General features: G+C 49.2%; 1 long non-coding RNA gene across 1 annotated transcript; it reads left to right on the forward strand.

Annotated features, from left to right (window-relative positions):
• The first annotated feature begins 5,554 nt into the window (after positions 1-5,554).
• On the forward strand, positions 5,555-20,205 carry LOC136304947 (uncharacterized). Its single transcript, XR_010724899.1, has 2 exons — positions 5,555-5,678; positions 19,892-20,205. It is a non-coding gene; the product is annotated as an uncharacterized lncRNA (long non-coding RNA).
• The last annotated feature ends 5,084 nt before the right edge of the window (positions 20,206-25,289 follow it).

A 25,289-nucleotide genomic window follows, 5' to 3' on the forward strand; every position in this document is an offset into this window, starting at 1 on the left:
TCCGAGCTCTCCACAGGCAGAGAAGCTGTTTGCAGCACGGCAAGTGCTTCTCCTAGCCTGGGAAGCGAGCAAAACGCCGTTTGGCCGCGCCGAGTGCACTCTCCGGCGGTTCGCTCGCAGGCAGGCTTGGAACAGCGTTAAACGCTGTTTCCGAGCTCTCCACAGGCAGAGAAGCTGTTTGCAGCACGGCAAGTGCTTCTCCTAGCCTGGGAAGCGAGCAAACGCCGTTTGGCCGCGCCTAGTGCACTCTCCGGCGCCTCGCTCGCAGGCAGGCTTGGAACAGCGTTAAACGCTGTTTCCGAGCTCTCCACAGGCAGAGAAGCTGTTTGCAGCACGGCAAGTGCTTCTCCTAGCCTGGGAAGCGAGCAAACGCCGTTTGGCCGCGCCGAGTGCACTCTCCGGCGGTTCGCTCGCAGGCAGGCTTGAAACAGCGTCAAACGCTGTGTCCGAGCTCTCTACAGGCAGAGAAGCTGTTTGCAGCACGGCAAGTGCTTCTCCTAGCCTGGGAAGCGAGCAAACGCCGTTTGGCCGCGCCTAGTGCACTCTCCGGCGCTTCGCTCGCAGGCAGGCTTGGAACAGCGTTAAACGCTGTTTCCGAGCTCTCCACAGGCAGAGAAGCTGTTTGCAGCACGGCAAGTGCTTCTCCTAGCCTGGGAAGCGAGCAAACACCGTTTGGCCGCGCCTAGTGCACTCTGCGGCGCCTCGCTCGCAGGCAGGCTTGGAACAGCGTTAAACGCTGTTTCCGAGCTCTCCACAGGCAGAGAAGCTGTTTGCAGCACGGCAAGTGCTTCTCCTAGCCTGGGAAGCGAGCAAACGCCGTTTGGCCGCGCCGAGTGCACTCTCCGGCGGTTCGCTCGCAGGCAGGCTTGGAACAGCGTCAAACGCTGTGTCCGAGCTCTCCACAGGCAGAGAAGCTGTTTGCAGCACGGCAAGTGCTTCTCCTAGCCTGGGAAGCGAGCAAACGCCGTTTGGCCGCGCCTAGTGCACTCTCCGGCGCTTTCGCTCGCAGGCAGGCTTGGAACAGCGTTTAAACGCTGTTTCCCGAGCTCTCCACAGGCAGAGAAGCTTTTTGCAGCACGGCAAGTGCTTCTCCTAGCCTGGGAAGCGAGCAAACGCCGTTTGGCCGCGCCTAGTGCACTCTCCGGCGCTTCGCTCGCAGGCAGGCTTGGAACAGCGTTAAACGCTGTTTCCGAGCTCTCCACAGGCAGAGAGGCTGTTTGCATCACGGCAAGTGCTTCTCCTAGCCTGGGAAGCGAGCAAACGCCGTTTGGCCGCGCCTAGTGCACTCTCCGGCGCTTCGCTCGCAGGCAGGCTTGGAACAGCGTTAAACGCTGTTTCCGAGCTCTCCACAGGCAGAGAGGCTGTTTGCAGCACGGCAAGTGCTTCTCCTAGCCTGGGAAGCGAGCAAACGCCGTTTGGCCGCGCTGAGTGCACTCTCCGGCGCTTCGCTCGCAGGCCGGCCTGGAACAGCGTCAAACGCTGTTTCCGAGCTCTCCACAGGCAGAGAAGCTGTTTGCAGCACGGCAAGTGCTTCTCCTAGCCTGGGAAGCGAGCAAACGCCGTTTTGGGCCGCGCCGAGTGCACTCTCCGGCGCTTCGCTCGCAGGCCGGCTTGGAACAGCGTCAAACGCTGTTTCCGAGCTCTCCACAGGCAGAGAAGCTGTTTGCAGCACGGCAAGTGCTTCTCCTAGCCTGGGAAGCGAGCAAACGCCGTTTGGCCGCGCCGAGTGCACTTTCCGGCGGTTCGCTTGCAGGCAGGCTTGGAACAGTGTCAAACGCTGTTTCCGAGCTCTCCACAGGCAGAGAAGCTGTTTGCAGCACGGCAAGTGCTTCTCCTAGCCTGGGAAGCGAGCAAACGCCGTTTGGCCGCGCCGAGTGCACTCTCCGGCGGTTCGCTCGCAGGCAGGCTTGGAACAGCGTCAAACGCTGTTTCCGAGCTCTCCACAGGCAGAGAAGCTGTTTGCAGCACGGCAAGTGCTTCTCCTAGCCTGGGAAGCGAGCAAACGCCGTTTGGCCGCGCCGAGTGCACTCTCCGGCGCTTCGCTCGCAGGCCGGCTTGGAACAGCGTCAAACGCTGTTTCCGAGCTCTCCACAGGCAGAGAAGCTGTTTGCAGCACGGCAAGTGCTTCTCCTAGCCTGGGAAGCGAGGCAAACGCCGTTTGGCCGCGCCGAGTGCACTCTCCGGCGGTTCGCTCGCAGGCCGGCTTGGAACAGCGTCAAACGCTGTTTCCGAGCTCTCCACAGGCAGAGAAGCTGTTTGCAGCACGGCAAGTGCTTCTCCTAGCCTGGGAAGCGAGCAAACGCCGTTTGGCCGCGCCGAGTGCACTCTCCGGCGGTTCGCTCGCAGGCCGGCTTGGAACAGCGTCAAACGCTGTTTCCGAGCTCTCCACAGGCAGAGAAGCTGTTTGCAGCACGGCAAGTGCTTCTCCTAGCCTGGGAAGCGAGCAAACGCCGTTTGGCCGCGCCGAGTGCACTCTCCGGCGCTTCGCTCGCAGGCAGGCTTGGAACAGTGTCAAACGCTGTTTCCGAGCTCTCCACAGGCAGAGAAGCACGGCAAGTGCTTCTCCTAGCCTGGGAAGCGAGCAAACGCCGTTGGGCCGCGCCGAGTGCACTCTCCGGCGGTTCGCTCGCAGGCAGGGTTGGAACAGCGTCAAACGCTGTTTCCGAGCTCTCCACAGGCAGAGAAGCTGTTTGCAGCACGGCAAGTGCTTCTCCTAGCCTGGGAAGCGAGCAAACGCCGTTTGGCTGCGCCGAGTGCACTCTCTGGCGGTTCGCTCGCAGGCAGGCTTGGAACAGCGTCAAACGCTGTTACCGAGCTCTCCACAGGCAGAGAAGCTGTTTGCAGCACGGCAAGTGCTTCTCCTAGCCTGGGAAGCGAGCAAACGCCGTTTGGCCGCGCCGAGTGCACTTTCCGGCGGTTCGCTCGCAGGCAGGCTTGGAACAGTGTCAAACGCTGTTTCCGAGCTCTCCACAGGCAGAGAAGCTGTTTGCAGCACGGCAAGTGCTTCTCCTAGCCTGGGAAGCGAGCAAACGCCGTTTGGCCGCGCCGAGTGCACTCTCCGGCGGTTCGCTCGCAGGCAGGCTTGGAACAGCGTCAAACGCTGTTTCCGAGCTCTCCACAGGCAGAGAAGCTGTTTGCAGCACGGCAAGTGCTTCTCCTAGCCTGGGAAGCGAGCAAACGCCGTTTGGCCGCGCCGAGTGCACTCTCCGGCGCTTCGCTCGCAGGCAGGCTTGGAACAGCGTTAAACGCTGTTTCCGAGCTCTCCACAGGCAGAGAAGCTGTTTGCAGCACGGCAAGTGCTTCTCCTAGCCTGGGAAGCGAGCAAACGCCGTTTGGCCGCGCCTAGTGCACTCTCCGGCGCTTCGCTCGCAGGCAGGCTTGGAACAGCGTTAAACGCTGTTTCCGAGCTCTCCACAGGCAGAGAAGCTGTTTGCAGCACGGCAAGTGCTTCTCCTAGCCTGGGAAGCGAGCAAACGCCGTTTAGCCGCGCCTAGTGCACTCTCCGGCGCCTCGCTCGCAGGCAGGCTTGGAACAGCGTTAAACGCTGTTTCCGAGCTCTCCACAGGCAGAGAAGCTGTTTGCAGCACGGCAAGTGCTTCTCCTAGCCTGGGAAGCGAGCAAACGCCGTTTGGCCGCGCCGAGTGCACTCTCCGGCGGTTCGCTCGCAGGCAGGCTTGGAACAGCGTTAAACGCTGTTTCCGAGCTCTCCACAGGCAGAGAAGCTGTTTGCAGCACGGCAAGTGCTTCTCCTAGCCTGGGAAGCGAGCAAACGCCGTTTGGCCGCGCCTAGTGCACTCTCCGGCGCCTCGCTCGCAGGCAGGCTTGGAACAGCGTTAAACGCTGTTTCCGAGCTCTCCACAGGCAGAGAAGCTGTTTGCAGCACGGCAAGTGCTTCTCCTAGCCTGGGAAGCGAGCAAACGCCGTTTGGCCGCGCCGAGTGCACTCTCCGGCGGTTCGCTCGCAGGCAGGCTTGGAACAGCGTCAAACGCTGTGTCCGAGCTCTCTACAGGCAGAGAAGCTGTTTGCAGCACGGCAAGTGCTTCTCCTAGCCTGGGAAGCGAGCAAACGCCGTTTGGCCGCGCCTAGTGCACTCTCCGGCGCTTCGCTCGCAGGCAGGCTTGGAACAGCGTTAAACGCTGTTTCCGAGCTCTCCACAGGCAGAGAAGCTGTTTGCAGCACGGCAAGTGCTTCTCCTAGCCTGGGAAGCGAGCAAACACCGTTTGGCCGCGCCTAGTGCACTCTCCGGCGCCTCGCTCGCAGGCAGGCTTGGAACAGCGTTAAACGCTGTTTCCGAGCTCTCCACAGGCAGAGAAGCTGTTTGCAGCACGGCAAGTGCTTCTCCTAGCCTGGGAAGCGAGCAAACGCCGTTTGGCCGCGCCTAGTGCACTCTCCGGCGCTTCGCTCGCAGGCCGGCTTGGAACAGCGTCAAACGCTGTTTCCGAGCTCTCCACAGGCAGAGAGGCTGTTTGCAGCACGGCAAGTGCTTCTCCTAGCCTGGGAAGCGAGCAAACGCCGTTTGGCCGCGCCGAGTGCACTCTCCGGCGATTCGCTCGCAGGCAGGCTTGGAACAGCGTTAAACGCTGTTTCCGAGCTCTCCACAGGCAGAGAAGCTGTTTGCAGCACGGCAAGTGCTTCTCCTAGCCTGGGAAGCGAGCAAACGCCGTTTGGCCGCGCCTAGTGCACTCTCCGGCGCCTCGCTCGCAGGCAGGCTTGGAACAGCGTTAAACGCTGTTTCCGAGCTCTCCACAGGCAGAGAAGCTGTTTGCAGCACGGAAAGTGCTTCTCCTAGCCTGGGAAGCGAGCAAACGCCGTTTGGCCGCGCCTAGTGCACTCTCCGGCGGTATGCTGCAGGCTGGCTGCGAACAGCGGCTGGGCGCGGTTTCCGTGCTGCCCACAAGCAGAGAAGCTCCTCCAGCACCGAAAGTGCATTTTCGGGGCTGGGAAGCAAGATTTCACTTATTCATTATCTGCAGTGCGCTTACCTGCTCGGCGTGCTTTGCGGCGGCTGAGATCCTCGAGGAGCGGCAGACACGCGTCTCCCGGGCCGGGAAGCGTGGCCTCGCTGTTTCGTCACTTCCGGTGCTCCTGCCGTGCGTGCAGCGCTGTGCAGAGGCGGAGGACCTCGAGGAGCGGCGGCCACGCCTCTCCGGGGCCGGGATTGGAGAAGTCGCTTGTTCGTCACCTGCCGTGCGCCTGCCGTGTTCGGCGCGCTCTGCAGTGGTAGAGAAGCTCGAGCAGCTGCGGCCGCGCGTCTCCTGGGCCAGGAAGCGAGAACTCGAGCCCGATGAGGAGTGTCTGCTTCTGCTTTTAACTTGTGGAAAGTTCAAAGCCTGTGGCTGTAAAATTAGCAGCAATACTGGTGCCTTCTTTTATCGCTCAAGGTCACTGGCCAGCAGGGAACAAGAAGTGTCCCAGGACTTGTTGGTGCCCTGCCAGAGAGAGAAGCAGCAAATGGTGTTGAGAGAATTTCTGGGAGTGCATGTGGGATCCTGCTTTTCTTGACAGCTTGAGAAATGATCTGAACAGAAAAAATATCTTTCTTTTTACCGGAGAATCTGATGTGGAACATGGGACCAGGATGACTTGCTGTGACTTCTTGAAAGCTGGAAAGAAGGCGATGTTAATCTTTTTGGCTAGAGGCAAAGTGTCTGCAAAGCCTTGGAAGAAGCCTATGCCAGGTAAGTGAGGACACGAACAGGAAAACACCTGGAGGCTGTGATGTGATTTCACGGAGGGTTATGGATTCCTGTCTCAAATGTCCATGTGTCAGTAGGGCTGGATCCAAGTGCCCTGGTGGAGAGGCAGGGTTGTCCTGCATTCCAGCTTTTTAGTGGCTGGAGTTTTGCCCAAGGAAGAGCAGCATCCTGATTTTGCTGCCATGTTCAGCCAGCACAGAGCTGTTGGGTGCCTCCGTCCAGGAGCAGCAGGAGCCTGGATTTCTGTCCCTGGGATTGCCTTGCTGTCCAAGACGAGGGCTGAAGGTGAGGGGCAAGGCAGCGCTGGGAGCTCTGGGAGTCAGGAGTGCCAGGCCTTTCATCTCCTGGTGCTGCTCAGGTGTTCACCAGAGGGTTTTTTTGACGGCCTTTGGCTTTCTGGATGGAAGCAAAAGGGTCCTTTCCCCTCCCTGCCTTCTGTCATTCCCAGGTCAGCCCCTGCTCTTTGCTGGCAGGCTAAATAGCCTCAGGAGTGGGCCGAGGAAGTGCTGCCTGATCTGTGAGGTTCCACAGGAGATGGGAGCAGGCTTTGCGCAGAGGTTCAAGCACCTTGGGACTTCCTGAAGGCCTGAGGCCTGAAGCAGAGTCTTGAGGCAAAGCTGACCTCTGGGTGAGCCTTCAACCCAGATGTTGTGTTTGTATCCTGTCGGCAGTGCGGTAGCCAGGATCATTAGTGTTCTGGGCTAGGTCCGTGCTCATTAGTGAAACATGGCTTGACCTTTCTGTGTTCAGAGGCCGGACAGGGCCCTGAGATGAGTCCTGTGGCCTTGTTGGGAGGAGCGGGGCCAAAGGCAGCTCCTGCATTGCTCCTGAAGCCCTGGCCAGGCTTTGGGGCGACGCCGGAGGAGGCTGAGCCCAGCTGTTCCCGCTGTGGGAGTTGTGTGCGCCTGTTTATTGCAGCATTTGCCCGACCTGGGCCCTGTCCCGGCACAGCCGGAGCCTCTTGGCCTGCGGGCGGGCGGACGCACCCGCGGGAATTGCCAGTTCTGGGGGGGCTCTCCAGGGCTGGGTTGTGACAGGGGATTCCCAGCTGCTGGGGGTGAGGCTCAGGGTCCCTGGTGCTGGATCTCAGTCCCTGTAGGTCACCTTGGGTAGCAGTGCTGGGGAGCATTGCTGAGCTTCTCCTTGGGAGGTTCTTGGCTGCTCTGAGCTGTCGCCAAAGACCCTGAGCTCCTGAGGTTGGTGTCTGTGTCTTTGGTGCTGACCCTGCCCCCTGGCCAAGTTACTTTGGAGGGTTTGAATAGGGTCTAGGGCTGAGTGCCCTTTGGGCAGTTTGCTGCCAGTCTGGTGTGCTCCTGGAAGTGCCGCTGACCTGCCAGGACTGAGGAGCTGCTGGCTGGGTGCTGCTTCTGTTCTGCAGTGGGAGCAGGTAGCCACAGGGATACAGGGGGAAAATGGGCTGCTGAAATGAAGGAAACAATATGCTTCTAACAGCAGCTACTTTCTTGTGTACATAAAGCTACAGTTCCAGTTTCTAGCACTACTCTTCATGGGTACAGGTGTCTCTCTCAGTCGGCTAAGTTATTTCTCCATCACGCAGGCAGGCAGGAAGGCAGGAACGCACGCACGCATCTTTCAGGGCACTTAATTGGTTAAGTGTCCATCACCGTGCTATGTGTCTCCTATCTGAGTTCTGCATTTCTTGGAGAGGCTTTCCTAGGCTCTTATTTTCAGAGCTGTTGTTGTTCCTGTAGCCTTGATGAATTCCTGCGAACTCTGGAAAAGAAGACTGCAGGTGTCATCTTCACTACAAACAGTTTGGCTGATACAGGGAATGGCCCAAGTTATTCAGATACATTGCTACACCGGGAGGGCTTAGAGAGAAACCTGGAGATGGGTTGTGGAAGCCTGAAGTGGGATCTTCTCCCCTGCCGACCCTTGTGTAAGAGACGGTCCGAAGATCCCTCATCTGCCTCACGACCATCGTCAAGGACAGAGACTGAAACCCCTAAAAGGGACTTGAAAATCTCAACACAGGAGTTCTGGCCTGGCTGAGGTGGGATGGTGGCCAAGTGCTGCCTGCAGGTGTGTTTGATGGAAAACACCCAGCACCCATATGGGAACATCAGAACCTGAGCAGAAACAATGGGCAAGTCACGGTGAAGTGACCGCGCCTGCTGACACTGCACCTGCTGACTTGGACTGGTTGACACTGTACCTGCTGATGACCGACTTGTTCTGGGTTCTCTGAATGAACACACTGCAATGATTTCCCCCAGCTGTTTGGCCAACTGCCTGTCGCTTCGGAGAGGACTATAAAAACCCTGGAGACTCCCGCTCACTTTTGAGATCTCCCCACTGGAGAAGATTGCGTCTATAGGCATCTTCAAAAGCCTCGAGGACTCGACCCTCCATGTTGGTAGCTATAATCCCCTTCCCCTCTTTTTCTGTCTTTCTTACTATTCTCCTTTTCTCTCCCCACTATCGCATTTGTTGGCACTAAATAAAGGTGCATTTGTGATTGAGTAAACTGAGTTTGTCCCCCGCTGTGTCTTTTGCGCTCTGAGATCCCTAAAACGAACCATCACGAACCCCGCTTGTGTGAGCGGATCGTGACAAGTTTGCATGTGAATAAGTTCATTTGTGTACCTTTTCCGCTCTCCCTCACCCCCCATTTCGAGCCGGTGTCCATTTTGAAACTGTCTCCTTCCCGTGGGGCCGTGCTCCCGCTGCTCCCCTCACAGCCCTGATGGCGACACGCAAACCAGAGAACTCCCTGGGACTGCAGTGCCCACAGGAGGTGGAAGTGGACGCCTAAAAACCCCTAGGGCCGGTGAGCCATTAGCCAGACAGGACTCCAAACTACCCCAGTGAGCAGGGAGAACATGGGGCTGCTTGCTGGGGCTCCGTGTCTTGTCGCCCATAAGTCAGATAGTGCCCTCTCTGCGTGACTGCCCTCGGCTTGTCAACGAGCCTGTGCTTTCCTGCGGCTCTCGTGGGGACGCAAGCCCCGGCTCTGTCGGGCACCTGGCAAAGCTGTTTCACCTCCTCGTCCTCATCGCTCCAGGGAGCAGTGGCGGTGTGTGTGACCCCTTGGGTTCCCCGCCCAAAGCTGTCCTAATACAGGCATTTAAAGGGAGATTTGTCTCCTGGCCCACTCATAACAGGTGTGGTCTCACTTGGATGTGCCTGCAGTCCTGGAAGCTTGACTAATCCTTTTTCTGCCTCATTTGGACCTTGAGGTTGTTTCATGGTGGTCTCACTTTCATGTGTCTGCAGTTCTAGAATGTTGGCTACCCTTTTTTCTCCTAGAATTAAACTTTGAGCTTGTTGGGGGGTGGTCCCACTTTGATATATCTGCTGTCTAGGTAGCTTGACTGCCCTTTTTTCTCCTACATTTGGACCCTGAGCTTGTTTGTTGGCATCTCACTTTCATGTGTCTCTGCTCCTGGAAGCTTGACCACCTGATATTCTTCTGCAGATAAAACTGGAATTGGTTTGGGGTGGTCTCACTAATGTATGTCTGCAGTCATGGTGGTTTGAGTACCCTGTTTTCTCCAAAAAACTGGATCTTGAGCTTGTTTAGGGGCTCTCCCTTTCATGTGTCTGCAATCCTGGAAGACAGACTACCCGTTTTTCTCTTAGAAATTGGTTTTGAGCTTGTTTGGGGGTGGTCTCACTTCCATTGTGTCCTGCAGTCCTGGAAGCTGACTACTCACGTTCTCTTCCAAATCCACCTGGGGCCTCGTTGGCTGCTGTATTTGGGGAGTGCAGGTACCATGTCACTGTTGACACATGGATGGTTTCATCTGCTCAGGGGGGTTGTTCTCTGCGAGCAAACAGCTTTAGGATGGATGCCCTCAGACTTGATGTTGTATGGGGCACTCATCTAGCCTTCCAAATCAGTTAAATCGACCGTGGAGGTCAGTGAGGTGATGGATTTTTCAGCCAGACCGCCCTCACGTTCCACTTGGAATAGCGACCCTTGTTTCTGTAATACAGAAAAGCAAGGTTATGTCATTTGTGGCTGTCATTGTTTTAGCATGTAAATATCATTACATTTGAGGCTTGTATTGTACAAAGTTTTGCTCTTCACTCCTGGCAAAGGCCTTCTACGTTTTGTGTACAAAGTTCTTGCCATTTTTTCATTTCATGCCCTGTGTATAGTGTCTCTGGTATGTCGGGATGCAGAATAAGGTTTGAAATTGCCTACAGTTCTGATGTTGTACATGCACAGTGTGTTTCTGCTGATTGTCAGTGATGTGCTGTGGAAAATTTTGCCCTCTTGACTGTGCTTGTAGTCAAGAACTTGACTCTCTACTAAACAAAGAAGGTTAAGACCTTCATGTTTTAGACTGTAAGGAGAGGAATGAGGTGGAAAAAACCATCAAAGCTATCACAAGTATATTTAGAAATAACGAACTCTGATTTCATTTTGCTCTTGGAATAAGTCTGCTACACCTAATGACAGGTGGGTTTTCTGGAGGTTCTGAAATGTGGTGACAGGAAGCTTCTCTGAGTTATATCTTGGGCATAAAGGGTCCTCATGCATGCTAGACTGGGGAGAGAGAAAGCAGCAAGAGCCTGACAAGACAATGTGGTAGGAAAAAGGAGTGGGCAGAACCGACACAACCAAATAGGAGTTTAGCAGGGTAGTGCCACTAAATCGGAACAGGGAGTGAAAGATTGACAGTAACTGGGAAACCAAAAAAGTGATGGTTTCCTTCAGTGAGCTGCCAGGTACTTGTGGCAGTAGAGGATGGAGCTGCATAGGAATTGTGGGGAAGTTGTAGGTGTGGGACTTATGATGCAGGATTTGTAGAATTTGTAGATGTAGAATGATGTTTGCTTTCAAAGGAAAAGGCTGAATAAATTTAGGAAAAGGAGGGCAGACAAGCCCTACTTGTACTTTAAACTCATCCAATATTTCTCTGATGTCAAACATACGTCAAGATAAAAAAAATAATTTTAGCCAGAAATGGAAATTAAAAGTTTTCAGACTGCAGTACAGTGGAAGGTCTACAAATAGTCCCTCTGTGTAACAGGGGCGGGAATATTGTGTTTTGGTAAAAGTTCCTTTTTTGACTAGAAGATCACTAATGCGACTGACTTGTCAAGTAGATCTTGCTCTAGTTACAGGGAACCGTTTTTTGCCCTTTGCGTTGTAACTTTGCATGGGCAAAAAGTGATTTGTGGCAAAGTCACTGTAGTAAAAATTAGCCTATTCTCATTTTTTGTGTACCAGAGAACACTTTTCTTTTTTAACACTGTTGTGCCATTTTCAAACCTTGATACAGTACACAAGAACAGACAGCTTTTAGTGCACGTAGTATTCTTTGTATTAGAGCTTAATTTGAAATGTTTGCCACTTTGGAAAGGAGAGAGTGAAGGAACCTGGCTGCAGATTTCAGGGTGACTCATGAGCTTTATCTTTCTACTAAAAATAGAGAATTGCACAAAATCTTACTAAATCAGCAGAAAAAACCTGGCATTTTGTAACACTGAACAAAATCCTGTATCTTGTGCCGCTGGCAGTTCTTAGCTGTGTTGGCTTAAATACAGCTCTCTTAAATGTGCTTTGAGTTTTGTTAGTTGACTTTTGACTTCCCTGTGTCTGCTTTTCCTTTTCCATTCCGTGCTGAGCTGGGTTGACAAAGTTCTGTTTACCTGCAGCTGTTTGTGTGTGTAATATTTAGACACTCATCTGAAAAAAAAAAACCCTCAGGTAGTGGTGGATGGTTGTGAAGGGGTTCTCCTCCATGTGACAAACTTGTGTCTTAACATGGAAATGACAAATTTCAGTAAAATAGTTTCCACATAAAGTAGAAGCTTGAAGCTTCCTAGAGAGAGTTCAATTTGCTGCTTCTGTGGGGTGAGAATTTTCTCTTTTCTCTACCTTTGCATTGATATCATCTGAAACTCCGGTGTGATCCTTCAGATAGGCAGTAACAGGATCCTTTAATGCCCTCTGGATTGGACACTTGTGATGTGATATTGATCACTGCAGCTTTGAATCATCATTACAGACGTGAGCTAATACCTTAGGCTGAGTTTGATGGTGGATGATAACTCCTGTTTTCAGGCTAGAGCAATCTCTTTTGCTTACACCAGGAAATTAGAAAAGGCAGAGTGGCAATTGAACAGTGTGACTTTGTCTTGCTTAGTTGGGAAAATATTGCTGTGTTCTGCTGTGTTTTGAAACAAACAAAGAAAAAAAACCCAAAACAAAACCCAGTGCTTGTTTTATTTTTCTGAAGTTGTTGTTATGCTTTGGGGAACTCGGGGATGAAGCAAGATATTATCATAGAAGTGAAAAACTGTTCATACTAGAAGTAGTTTAGAACCAAAACAATTTGTAGGGGAATTCCTCTTACTTTACAGTCCTTGCAGTGTTCTCTTAATCTTGTTTTCTTTCCCTGTTAATGTGCAGAGGTTTGTATGTGGAGAGTTTTCCAGAACGTAGGTTCTCTATAACACTGCTTTTGGGGAATGAGAGAGGAGGAACTTTGTCTTGAAAAGTATTTCAAATCTTCCAGCTGATGGCTCTGTCTGCAGAAACACAGTTTTTCCCACCACTGCTAAGCTGCAGCTAAAAACGGTGGAAAGCCTGTTTTTTTGGGAGCAGAGGACACTGCAGCAACCCTGCAGAACAGCTGAGAAAACTTGTGGAAATGTTTGTTTTGCAATTTTGCCTTGTGACAACTTGCAGTTCCAGCATTTTCCTTAAAGAGAACGATTTGAGGTTGTGTGGACTGCTCTTATGTTTCCAGGATTGTCCTAACAGTCTTCAAACCATTGTTTTTACTTGTTACTTCAAGAGACAGGAAACTTGGACATCTAGTTTTGTCCAAACTCTGGATGAGGCCTTTGAAGGAGTATCTTTAAAAACACATTTCCCAGGCCTATGGAGACATGGTGTCCTACAGTCCTTAAATGTCCTGTAGGAAATAGTACTTTTTGTTACAGACTTCAGCTTGTATCGAGATTTAATATCAATGCTTTCAATAGATTCAAAATAATTTTCTGTCTCTGGTGGTGCATTCTTTTTCAGAGGTTTTTGTCTCACTGTTCTGCCTAACAGTGTTCCGAAGAAATGAATTTTTAACAGGAATTGAGAAGTTGTGGTTTTGAATCTTATTTCAAGGAGGCATCTCCAGGGATCAAGTTGAAGTGCATTACATTGGTTTGTTTCCATATCTGGGTTAGTAATTGGACAAATACGAAGACAGTTGGAAACACAGAAATAGGGTTTTTTTTCTTTTTGTATTGCTTCAAATTTAATTATTTTAAGAAACCAGATTTTGCCATAAGTTTTGTTTTTCCTGACTCCTGTCTATCCTTTCTAATAAGCGTTTTTCACTTTTTTAGGGCCGCTTTTTCTTGATGTTTAATTGTAGTGTGTCCCTTACTTGGCAATATTTTGCTCAGGGTGATTTGCAGACTAAAGTAGCTTGCTGATGAAAGTTAATTTTTTATCAGGCCTGTAGAGCCATGTGCTTGTGTGTGGGGGTGAGAAGAGGGCAGAGAAAGGGAAGAAGGCAAGGATTAAGTGAGTCGATACATGTGCAAGAGGTTGCCTGAACTGCAGAGATTAAACAAACCAAAGAAGGGCTCTGTCTAAAATGAGGAATTAAATGTATTTGTGACAAATATCAACATCTATCTCTAATTTGTTTTTACTCAAGAACTAGGCCCTTAGAGACTTGTGAAATCTACTGGCAAACATCATGACTACATTTTGAGAGACAAGAAATGTGTAAAAGGAAGAAAAAAAATGGGGAAGGGAGATGGGCAAGAGAATTATTCTGGTCTGAAGAGGATGGATGACTTTCTAGAGCCTATCTGGAAAAAATATTGACAGATTCAACAGCAAATAGCACATGGATGAGAGGTTTTTCTCCAAAGTAATTGGTGCCAGATGTAGCCCGTCCTTTAACTTGATAAAATAATAGTTTAGGTGTAGGAAGTTCATTATCTACACTTAAGAAACATGTCTGTGTAGTACTCTATGGGAAATTACAAAATAAGGCGTTAAAATGGTGGTTGGTAAACTGGACAGGGAATGACTGAAGGGGAGAGCAAGAAGCTGTACTTGGAAGGGAAGAATTGGTCTGTTAATACAGATCCTCAGGGTTTGTCTTGAGGCTGTTCTTCAGGATGAACTAAATGCCATGGCACAGGATTAAGAGACTTTGATAGGCGGGAGGGGCAGATAATTCCTGGAAGAACTGGATGGTCTCGACAGCCTGGAATGTAAAGCAGGGCACAGTTGAGTAACATAGAGTGAAGTTCATGTGCTAGTGAGAATTGTTGTGAAGGAGAAGGTTCAAATCAAAAAAACCCACCCACCCAACAACCAGCTGTGAAGGTGCTGGCTCACAACAGGCTGGCCATAAGCAGGGAATGTGTTGACGCTGTGAAAAAGGTTTGGTTTCAGTGGAAAAGAAAACCAAGCTGTTTTAAGATGGAGAGCTGACAACACTGTCAGGCCACAAGTCACATGTGGGATTGGCACAGGTTGTGTACAGCGTGTTTATGGGATTTTTTTGCTGCTTCCCCTCACCAGATATACTGGAGTTGTTAATTTTTGCCCAAAGCCTAGACTCAAAACCCCCCTGTAATACTGTAACATCTACACCTGAAATGTATATTCAAATGTAGGCTAAAGAACATAAGTTCCAAATGGGCTTCTTATCCTTAATGTTCTTCTGCTGCAGTTCAAGTAAATGTAATGTATTAGTTGCTCATTGAATGCAGTACCACTTTTAAAAATTCAATTTGCTGTGCAGGATTTTTCCCAAGGTCCATTAGATAATGTCAAGTTTAAATCTGTCCGTGAGTCTAGAGAGATCGCCATGCAGATGGAGCTGTGGAAAGCCAAATGAAAGATTTTCATATAAGCACATTGGGCTTAAACAAATCTGTTTAATTTGTTTTCCTCCCAGCCCCTGTTTTCAACAACTTGAATTCCTCAGATATTCAAAGTTGTTTTGGAAGTGTTTAACACAGAAAGTGAAAATGCAGCCTGAACAAAAGGATTGTTATTTTAAGAGAGGAATATTTTGGAAGCGGTGGGAACAAACAAAGGTACAAGTTCATTATGACATGAATTTAGTCTCAGACTAAATGGTTTTCTTCTGTGTCCATGCTAGGACAAAGAGATTGCTTCCCCCAGTTTGTCCTCCCCTTGCTGCATGAGGAAACTTCAGTTACCAAATACAGGATCTTGTGCATCTTCATCCGTCTTGGTACATAATGGCAGTTTAAACACTTTGCTTTGTGTAATTTTGCCAGCGGATGGGATAGGGAGAAAAATCTGATTCGGATGATTCCTAGATATTTTTATCAGGTCAGGGCTGTAATATTGGCCACTGGTGAGTGGTAATTTGTGTTAGGGGAGATTTCTTGTGTTTCATAGCTCCCCTAGATTAGTGTACAGAGGATATTGAGAAAATGCTTGGGCTGAGGTTGGCCAGAGTCTCACGGTCAGTCACTAGGTATTTCTAAGGGTGTTCTGAGCTTCTTTGCGCCTCGGTGTATCCCATCATGCCCTGCGGTGCCGCTTTGCGCCTCGGTGTATCCCGTCATTCCCTGCGGTGCCGCTCTGCGCCCCGGTGTATCCCGTCATTCCCCCGGCGCCGCTTTGCTCCTCTGCGTACAAATGACGTCACCGGCATTTATTTCGACTCTCATTTGCATAAATTTACATGAGGCTGGTGCCTCGGTGAGGTGGGCGGGGTCTGAGTCACGCCCAGGCCCCTCCCAGTACAAACCAGTAACTCCCAGTCCCCGTGGTCAGTGACGTCATTCGCGTTTATTTGTGCTCTCATTTACATAAATTTGCATCTCGGTGCGGTGGGCGGGGTCAGAGCCGCGTTGGCCCCTCCCACTCCCTCCCAGTACAACCCAATAACCCCCAGGCCCCGCCCAGTTTGTCCCGCCCTTGTAGCTCCATATAAGGGAAGGGGGCGTGGCCTGATGAGGGGCGTGGTCGGTTCACCTGTGGGGGGAGGGGCAAAGGTTACACCACGCCCAGAAACCCCGAAACCAGTATAAACCAGTATAAACCAGTCACCCCCAAACCCACTCCCAGTCCATCCCAGTATAAACCAGTGACCCCAAACCCACTCCCAGTCCATCCCAGTATAAACCAGTGACCCCAAACCCACTCCCAGTTCATCCCAGTATAAACCAGTAACCCCAAACCCACTCCCAGTCCCTCCCAGTATAAACCAGTGACCCCAAACCCACTCCCAGTCCCTCCCAGTACAAACCAGTGACCCCAAACCCACTCCCAGTCCATCCCAGTATAAACCAGTGACCCCAAACCCACTCCCAGTCCATCCCAGTACAAACCAGTGACCCCAAACCCACTCCCAGTCCCTCCCAGTATAAACCAGTGACCCCCAAACCCACTCCCAGTCCATCCCAGTATAAACCAGTGACCCCAAACCCACTCCCAGTCTATCCCAGTATAAACCAGTGACCCCAAACCCACTCCCAGTCCATCCCAGTATAAACCAGTGACCCCAAACCCGCTCCCAGTCCATCCCAGTATAAACCAGTAACCCCAAACCCACTCCCAGTCCCTCCCAGTATAAACCAGTGACCCCAAACCCACTCCCAGTCCATCCCAGTATAAACCAGTGACCCCAAACCCACTCCCAGTCCATCCCAGTATAAACCAGTGCCCCCCAGTCCCCGTCCCAGTGCCCTCACCTGTCCGTACTGGTTTGAACTGGGATCTCTCGACACTTGGCGGCCTCCAGGGAGCGGCTCAAGGTCAGAGCCCGGCGCTGGGGGATACTGGGAGTTACTGGTTTATACTGGTTTGTACTGGTTTGCACTGGGTTATACTGGTTTGTACTGGTCTGGGGGTTTTCCTTACTGGTTTGTACTGGGAGGGGGTTTAGGGGTCACTGGGATGAAGTGGGATGAACTGGGAAGGGATTTGGGGTGACTGTACTGGTTTATACTGGGAGGGGGTTTGGGGGTTTTGGGGGATTTTTGGGGAGAATTTGGGGGATTTTGGGGCATCAAAAATCCCAATTTTTAGTCAGAATTTTTGGGTCATTTTTTGGGATTTTGGGGCTCGGAAATCCCGATTTTTAATGGGAATTTTTGGGGTCATTTTTGGGGCATTTTGGGTGAATTTTGGGGGATTTTGGGGCTCTAAAAGTTCCGATTTTTAGTGGGAATTTTGGAGTGATTTTGGGGGATTCTGGGGCTTTAAAAATCTCAGTTTTGGGGGGGAATTTTGGAGTACATTTTTGGGATTTTGGGTGGAAATTTTGGGGGTTTTGGGGTTTCAAAAATTCCAATTTTTGGGTGAATTTTTGGGATATTTGGGGCTCTAAAAATCCCAATTTTTAGTGGGAATTTTGGGGTTTTTTGAGGGATTTTAGGTGGGAATTTTGGGGTGAATTTGGGGGATTTTGGGGCTTTAAAAATGTCAGTTTTCAGTGGAAGTTTTGGGGTCATTTTTGGGGGTTTTGGGTGGAAATTTTGGGGTGAATTTTTGGGATTTTTGGGGCTCTAAAAATTCCAATTTTTGGGGGGAATTCTGGGGTGATTTTTGGGATTTTGGGTGGAAATTTTGGGGTGACTTTTGGGGGTTTTGGAACTTCAAAGATTCCAATTTTGGGGATCTTTGGGGCTCTAAAAATCCCAATTTTTATTGGGAATTTTGGGGTAAATTTGGAGGGTTTTGGGGTGATTTTGGGGTTTTTTGGGACTCACCACCAGCTCTTGGTTCTCTTGGAGCCGCCGGAGCTGCCCCCGCCGGGGGGGGAGGGGCGCCCGTCTGGAGGGGGGGAGGGGAGGGACAAAAATCCCCAAATTTTTCCCCTCAAAAATTCCCAAATTTCCTCCCCAGAGCATTCCCAAATTCTCCCCTCAAAATTCCCAAGTTTCCCTCCGAAAATTCCCTGATTTTCTTCCCCCAAAAATGTTCCCGCGTTTTCCCTTCAAATTTCCCAAATTTTGCACTCCCAAAATTCCCCAAATTTCTCCCCAAAATCCCCGAACTTTCCCCCCCAATTCCCAAATTTTCCCCCTGAAAATTCCCACATTTTTATCCCCAAAATTCCCACATTTTTATCCCCAAAATTCCCAAGTTTTCCTTCCTAAAATTCCCAAATTTCCCCCCAGAATTCCCACATTTTTATCCCCAAAATTCCCAAATTTTCCTTCCTAGAATTCCCAACTTTTCCCCCAGAATTCCCACATTTTATCCCCAAAATTCCCAAATTTTCCCCCAAAATTCCCACATTTTTATTCCCAAATTTTTATCCCCAAAATTCCCAAATTTTCCCTCTAGAATTCCCAAAATTTTCCGCCCAAAATTTCCTCCCCGAATTCCGGGTTTTTCCCTCCCAAGAATTCCCAAAATTTCCAACCCAAATTCCCAGAGTTTCCCCCCCACAAAAAATCCCAAATTTTTCTCACAAAATTCCCAAATTTCCTCTCCAAAATTCCCTATTTTTGCTCTCAAAATTCCCAATTTTCCCTCCCCAAATTCCCAAATTTTCCAGCTCCAAATCACCAAATTTTTATCCCTAAAATTCCCAAATTCCCGCCAGAAATTCCATCCTCGAATTCCTGATTTTGCCCTCCCCAAAATTTCTCAAAATTCCCAATTTTCCCTCCAAAGCTTCCCAAATTTTCCTGAAAATTTCTTAAATTTCCCCCCAAAAACCCCCAAATTTCCCCCCCAAATTTTTATCCCAAAACTCCCAAATTTTCCCTTCCCAAAAATTCCCATTTCCCCCCGCCCCAAATTTCCAAAATTTTCTCTCCAAAACCACCAAACTTTGTCCCCAAAATTCCCAAATTTCACCCAAAATTCCGAATTTTCTCCCAAAATTCCCAATTTTTCCCCAAATCTCCCAAAATTCTCCAAAATTTCCCCAAAATTTCCGGGTTTTTACCCGAAAAGCTCCAGTCAGGGAGGTCCCGCAGGGGGCCGGGCCCGGAGAAACTCGGGGAGAGCCCAAAGCTGAGGGAAAAACCCCAAAATTTGGGAATTTTACCCCAAAATTCCAGCAGAAATCCCCTGGAATCCCAATGTTTGGGGAAGAAACCAAAAAAATTTGGGGAGAAAAAATCAAAATTTGGGGGAAAAAATGCCCAAAATTTGGGGGAAAAAATGCCCAAAATTTTGTTAAAAATCTAAAAACTGGAGAAAAAAAATCCCAAAATTTGGGGGAAAAAATTCCCAAAATTTGGTTAAAAATCTAAAAAACTGGGGAAAAAAATTCCCAAAATTTGGGGGAAAGATCCCAAAATTTGGGGGAAAAGATCCCGAAATTTGGAAGAAAAAAAATCCCAAAATTTGGGGGGAAAATCCCAAAATTTGGGGGAAAAAATCCCAAAATTTGGTTAAAAACCTAAAAAACTGGAGAAAAAAATTCCCAAAATTGGGGGGGAAAAAAATTGCAAAATTTTGGTGAAAAAATTCCAAAATTTTTGGGAAAAAATCCCTAAATTTGGGGGAAAAAATCCCAAAATTTGGAAGAAAAAATCCCAAAATTTGGGGGAAAAAAATCCCTAAATTTGGAAGAAAAAATCCCAAAATTCGGGAATTTTAACCCAAAATTCCAGCCGGAATTCCCTCAGATCCATCCAGGATCCCAAAATTTGTTGGGGAAAAAAAAATCCCAAAAATTTGGGTAAAAATCACAGAATTTGGGGGAAAAAATCCGAAATTTACCCCAAAGTTTTCCAAAATTCCCCAATTTTTCCCCGATTCCACCCCAAATCCTGGGAAATTTCCAAAAAACTCCACGGAACACCCCAAAAATTTGGGAAAAACTCAGAAATTTTGGGACAAACTTCAAATTTGCTGGAAAAAATCCCAAAATTTTGGGGAAAACCTCCAAATCCAGGGAAAACCGTCCCAAATCCCGGAAACTCCCCCAAAATTCGAGGGAAAAAAAAACCCCCAACAATTTCCCGCCAAATCCCCTCACGACGAAGCACGCCCCCTCCCTTAAAACCACGCCTCGATCCTGAGGCCACGCCCTCTTTTCCCCCCTCACCTCTCTCGCCATTCGCCAATCCGCTGCGGGGGGCGTGGCCAGGGCCGGGCAGCGCGCGCCTGCCGCTCCGCTGGGGGGGTGCCAAACGTCAATCACGCACAAGCCACGCCCCTTCTTTCAAAACCCCGCCCAAATCGAGATTAAACCACGCTCAACCCCCTCAGACCACGCCCACTCATTTGCATCTCATTAAATCAGCGCCTCCCGCCCCCCGAGACCCTCCTGGAGCTTTCCCGGGACGAACCGAGCCGGAGGACTCTGCGCGCCGCCATCTTCGCCATGGCAGGAAGTGATGTCACCGCGCGCATGCGCACGTCACCGAAACATCCGCTCGCCGCCATGTTGTACGGAATGACCGCGAAGCGCGGCGCCATTTCGCACCGGAAGTGCCATGACCCAACTTCCCCTTCGTGCGCCGCCGTCTTGTACGGAACGAGACGGGAGCGGCGCCGGCGATTAAACGCCAGAAGAGAAATAAAATTAAAATTAAATTAAATTTCAATAAATTTTCAGATCGCCTCTTTTTGTTGTTGTTGTTTTGCTGTCGCCGCGGGTTTTTTTTTTTTGTTTGTGGGAGTTTGAGGTGGTTTTGAGGAAAATTTTTCCCCTCAGGTTTTGCCGATTTGGGGATTTTTTTTCTTTTTAAAGCGATTTTTTTCCCCACAAAATTTCGTTTTTCCCTCTAAAATCCCCATTTTCCCCCCCAAAATCTCCCTTTTTTCCCCAAAATCTCCATTTTCCCCCCAAATTTCCGTCTTATCCGGCAAAACCCCCCGCACCGCGCCGCCATCTTGTACGGCAACCGCGAGCGGCCAAACCACCCCAAACCCGACAATTTTTCCCGTTTCCCAACCAAAATCTCCATTATTCTCTCTAAAATTTCTTTTTTTTTTTTTTAAATCCCATTTTTTCCCCCAAATCTCCGTTTTCTCAATTTTTGTACGGCAAAAAACCCCGCGCGCCGCCATCTTGTACGGCAAGATCCTCCGGGCGCCGCCATTTTGCCGTCCTCTCCTCACCCCTCACACCGCGCCGCCATTTTGTACGGCAACCCCCAGCGGTCAAACCGCCCCAAAACTCCCTAAATTTTGCCCTTTTCCCCCCAAATTTAGAGTCGGAGATTTCCATTTTTATCTCTAAAATCCACTTTTTCCCCCAAATCCCCTTTTTCCACCCAAATCTCCGTTTTCTCCATTTTGTACGGCACGATCCTCAAGACGCCGCCATTTTGTCGCCCTCAAGTCTCCCTCAAACAGCGCCGCCATTTTGTACGGAAACCCCCAGCGGCCAAACCGCCCCAAAACCTCCCGATTTTATCCGTTTTTTCTCCAAATTTAGAATTGGAAAATCCAATTTTTATCTCTGAAATCCCCTTTTTCCCCGAAATCCCCTTTTTTCCTCCCAAATCTCCGTTTTCTCTATTCTGTACGGCGAAATCTCCGAGCCACCATTTTGTCGCCCTCACACCGCGCCGCCATTTTGTACGGCAAGCCCCGGAGGCCAAACCGCCCCAAAACCTCCCGATTTTATCCGTTTTTTGCCCCAAAAACGAGTCGGATATTTCCGTTTTTTAATTCTTTTGAATTTTTCAGGATTCCCCCCTCAGCCCAACGTGTCTTTCCAGGGTCTTTTCGGGGTGTCTGAGGGCGCGGCCGGAGCGGCCCCGGGGGAGCTCAGCCGGTTTTGAGCGAAGGTTTGCCGGAGAGGGCCTGATTAAACAAACAAAAAAAACCCGAAATAAATAAAAATGTAAAAATATCATTCTGGGGAGGGATTCCCCCTTCCCCCAAATTTTTGGGGGTTTTTTTTGGGAGGGGTTTTTTGGTCACCTTTGGCCGCCAGCTGCAGGTGGTTCCGGAGGCGCCAGCGGCGCTGATCGGCCTCGTGCGTGGCCTTGGCAAATGAGGAGACAGGGGAAGGAGGCAGCTCTTAGGGACAGAATTATTCCTTTTATCCTCTCTATGCCTGTTGAAGTACTGCCTTCCCTTAGGGGCATAACTCAAGCAAACACCTGTTGGATGCCATTGTGTTTTCAGGGATGATTTAGGGATGGCTGCCCATTTCTAGTGATCCTGTTCAGAAGTGGTTTAAAATGTACAGTAGTGTAGGCAGAAAGTCAAGCTAGAGCTGCTGTGACAGTGCTTCCATCATCTGTCAGCATCCTGAGTGTTGTGAGCTAAACCTGAAATTTGATTTGAACTGCCTGATATCTGCCAAGGGGCAGGATATCATTGCTGGAGAGAAATCCTCTCATCTTCCGCGACTCCATCCCCAGTCAGATGGAAGAACAGGTTGGTATCCAGAGGTGAATGGCACTGGACCTTTACGGGGCACAGAAATCATCCATATCCCCATGCTTTTAAGGAAAAGGATTCTGAGCAGAGGGCCCTTTGGCTCTGCGGCAGAAACTGTTTGGAAAAAGTTGCTTTAATAATAAGATTCTGACTGAAGAGTTTTGCAGACGATGGTTTGCTTATGGAAATGGTCAAGCGGTCGTTCTGGTATTTGGACACCAGGTTACAAAAAGAGAAAAACTACTGTATCGGTGTACATGAAGTGAATGAAAAAGTAGATTAAAGGAAAAGTTCAGAAGCCAAAGCTGGAGAGAGGTTCAGAGTAACCCAAAATTGCCATCCAAGATCTTGGGGAGGAGGGTTGTAACCTTTCTGAGGTATTACTGTGCGTGTACTCCCTAACTAATACATTGGGTATGTTAGACCAAACCAGACAATTAATTTTTAACACAGAAGGACTTTGAGGACAACTCTGACACCCAGAGGAAAGAAAAGGCTTAATGGAAAGTTTCCATCTTCGAATCACTGCTAAAGTAGAAGTGCTGTTTTGTTAGTGGAAAATGTCAGTGAAATTTCAAATAATTGTGTATTCCTGAGAGGTGTCACTACAGTAAATCCCCTTTGTGGAATAGTTAAGTCACAATTGAAATTTGGTGCTGTGCAGTAGTCCATTGTTCTGGTACTTAAACTCTTTAGGGAACAGCCCCCATAAGGGGTAATGATTTGCTGGTGGCCAAGAAATGTATTTTCTGTATGATCCAGGTGGAGAAGTAAACGAAGAAATGCTGTGAAATAGACACATTTTTTGTACACCTGAAAAGAGAATTGGATGTGATATGCAGGCAGATATCAGCTTTAAATTCGATGTAGTCAATGTTAATGGTATTAACATAGAGATCTTTATCAGCAGAGGTGTATTCAGGCTTCTTCTATTTTCCTGTCCATTTGCTTCAGTGTAGCAGTGTGAGATGAAAGCCCAAGGCTTTGCAGACTGGCTCCTCATTTGTGCCCCAGTTACTGACAGCTGGGACAGTGGAAATTCTCCTTGCAGTGGCCTTGTTTTAAACACCAAGATGAAAATATAATGCATGCTTAGAAGGTGCAAACAATGTCTAGTCTCATTTCACTCAGTGAAATTTGCTCAGCTTCATCTTGGAGCACTGGAGATATTTTAGTATTTCAAAGTGTATCAAACTATTTGCCCAGTATTTGGAAAAGCTACTCAGATTTAGTGGAAATGTTTCTATTTCAGACCCAAACCACTTTGATATTTGTTAATTTTATTAGTGTATTGAAGTTCATTGACACTGGGAAAAGTGATCCTGTTTCTTCAATTGATAACACCACAGGAATTGCCTTTTTATTAATCTTTATTTGGATGCCTCCCTGTCCCTATGGAACAATGGGGTTGAAGATGCAGTGAGGGAGAACAGTGGAAGGAAAAGGCCAGACTAAATATTCCTTGAAATAAATAGGCCTCTTTCCCTTGACTTCAAAGGAAAAAAAAAAACCAACCTAATTAAATACAATTGAGGGGAAGAGGAAAAAAAAATGAGAACCTTTGATTTGAACACACTTTGGAGCAGAGCATGGAGAGATAGGAGAATGATCTCTGTGAGATGAATAAGTTGCCTCTCCTGCTGCATTTGTTTTGGGGTGGGTGAATCATTTCTTGAGGATTCTGTTTTTAAAAGTTGGATTTGACTTGGTTGATATTCCTTTCAGCATCTAGATTTTCTATTTTGGCTTGTATTTTTCATACAAGAACCATGTCGTTAGAGCAGATAGCTGGTCCTGCAGTACAGGCAGATCTCATAAGGGTAGGAGGATAAGGAAATACACCGGAAAGGACAATATTGAAGATTTTATCAAGTTTGACCTCCTGGCAGTTGAAGCAAGTTGTTCCTCAAGGTCTTGTGGCAGCTGTTTCAAGTGAAGAGAGCACGAGTCACAAACACTGTGAAGTTCTCTGACTGATTCTAAACAGGGTAAAGAATTAGCCCCTTCACCATCACGCCTGGATTTTTACCTGGGGAGAATGTCTATGGAAAAAGATTGTGGCTGTTGTGAAGGAATAATGTCCAAGGCAGCCGAAAATCTGCGTTGGCTGATGTGTTGTGTGTCCTCCCTCCTCCCAGTGTTTTCAGTCAGTGTGTCAGAGCCTTTCCTGGCATGTGAGACATTCCTTGAAGTGTTGAAATGGTTCCTTGGGACTCCCTCACTCTTGGCAAAAAAAGTAGGAGGAGTGTTGGGGGTTAGGTTTGTTCCTTCTTTCTCTAAAGAATTTTTTCCCGACACGTTACCAAGGAGACCAAGTGTTGGATACTTGAGAGTACTTAACCGAAACAAAGAGGTGGACAAAGGTGGAAGGGGGAGATAACGCAGGTAAAAGACAAAGCTTGAGGCAGCTGCGGGCTTTTCTTTCTCCGGCGTTCGGGGAGACGCGTGTCTGCCGCTCCTCGAGGAGCTCAGCCGCCGCAGAGCACGCCGAGCAGAGAACGGCTGTTGCTGGCTGGAGGAGTTTCACTGTGGCCAAAGGGATCCAGTCCTGGGAAATCTACTATCACCAGTTCAGCCTGAATCCTGAGTTTTCCCGGCCACCTGCGGGAGCTGGTCCAGGCCCTGCCTCGCCTTCGGCGCTGCTCCTCTTGCTGCAGCGTGACCCTGCACCCCTGCGCTGCCGGGACATCCTGCCCCTGCCTGCCGGGACACCCTGCCATCCCAGCGACCAGCCCGGGACTTTTCCACTGTTTCAGCTTGGTGCTCTGAGGATCCTGCAGGGACAGCGAAACCAAACTGCCCTGGGTTTTGTGAAACAAAGCCCTCAAGGTTCTTGGTACTGTTGTCGTTTGTCATTAATGCTGCAGTTGTTTGGTGGGGGGGAGTTTTTGTGTTTGTTTGCTTTGTATTACATACTAGTAAAGAACTGCTATTCCTATTTCCCAAATCTTTGCCAAAGAGCCCCTGATTGTAATTTTACCTGGCAGATACCTGTCTTCCCAAACCAAGACAAGGAGGAAGGACAAATCTCACTCCCTCCGCTTCCAAGGAGTGTATATTGTGTGTTGTATACTCCCTTGGGGTGTTTGCCACCTTTCCTGAGGGTGAACTTGTAGGATTTGTTGCAAATTTATTCACAAGAAATGTTGTGTGTACCTATTAGAGTTTTAGAGTGAGTTAGGGATTTGGCAAAGGTGAATTGTTTAAGTTGAAAATAATTTTTGGGTGTAACAGATCAACCCCTGCATACTACAGATAAAAATACTTGCAAGAACCTTTCCCTTTTTCATTTATCATTATGC

The sequence above is a fragment of the Chamaea fasciata genome, unplaced genomic scaffold, assembly GCF_029207755.1.
Source record: "Chamaea fasciata isolate MVZ Bird 193981 ecotype frontalis unplaced genomic scaffold, bChaFas1.0.hap1 SCAF_227, whole genome shotgun sequence".
Classification (NCBI taxonomy): Eukaryota; Metazoa; Chordata; class Aves; order Passeriformes; family Sylviidae; genus Chamaea; species Chamaea fasciata.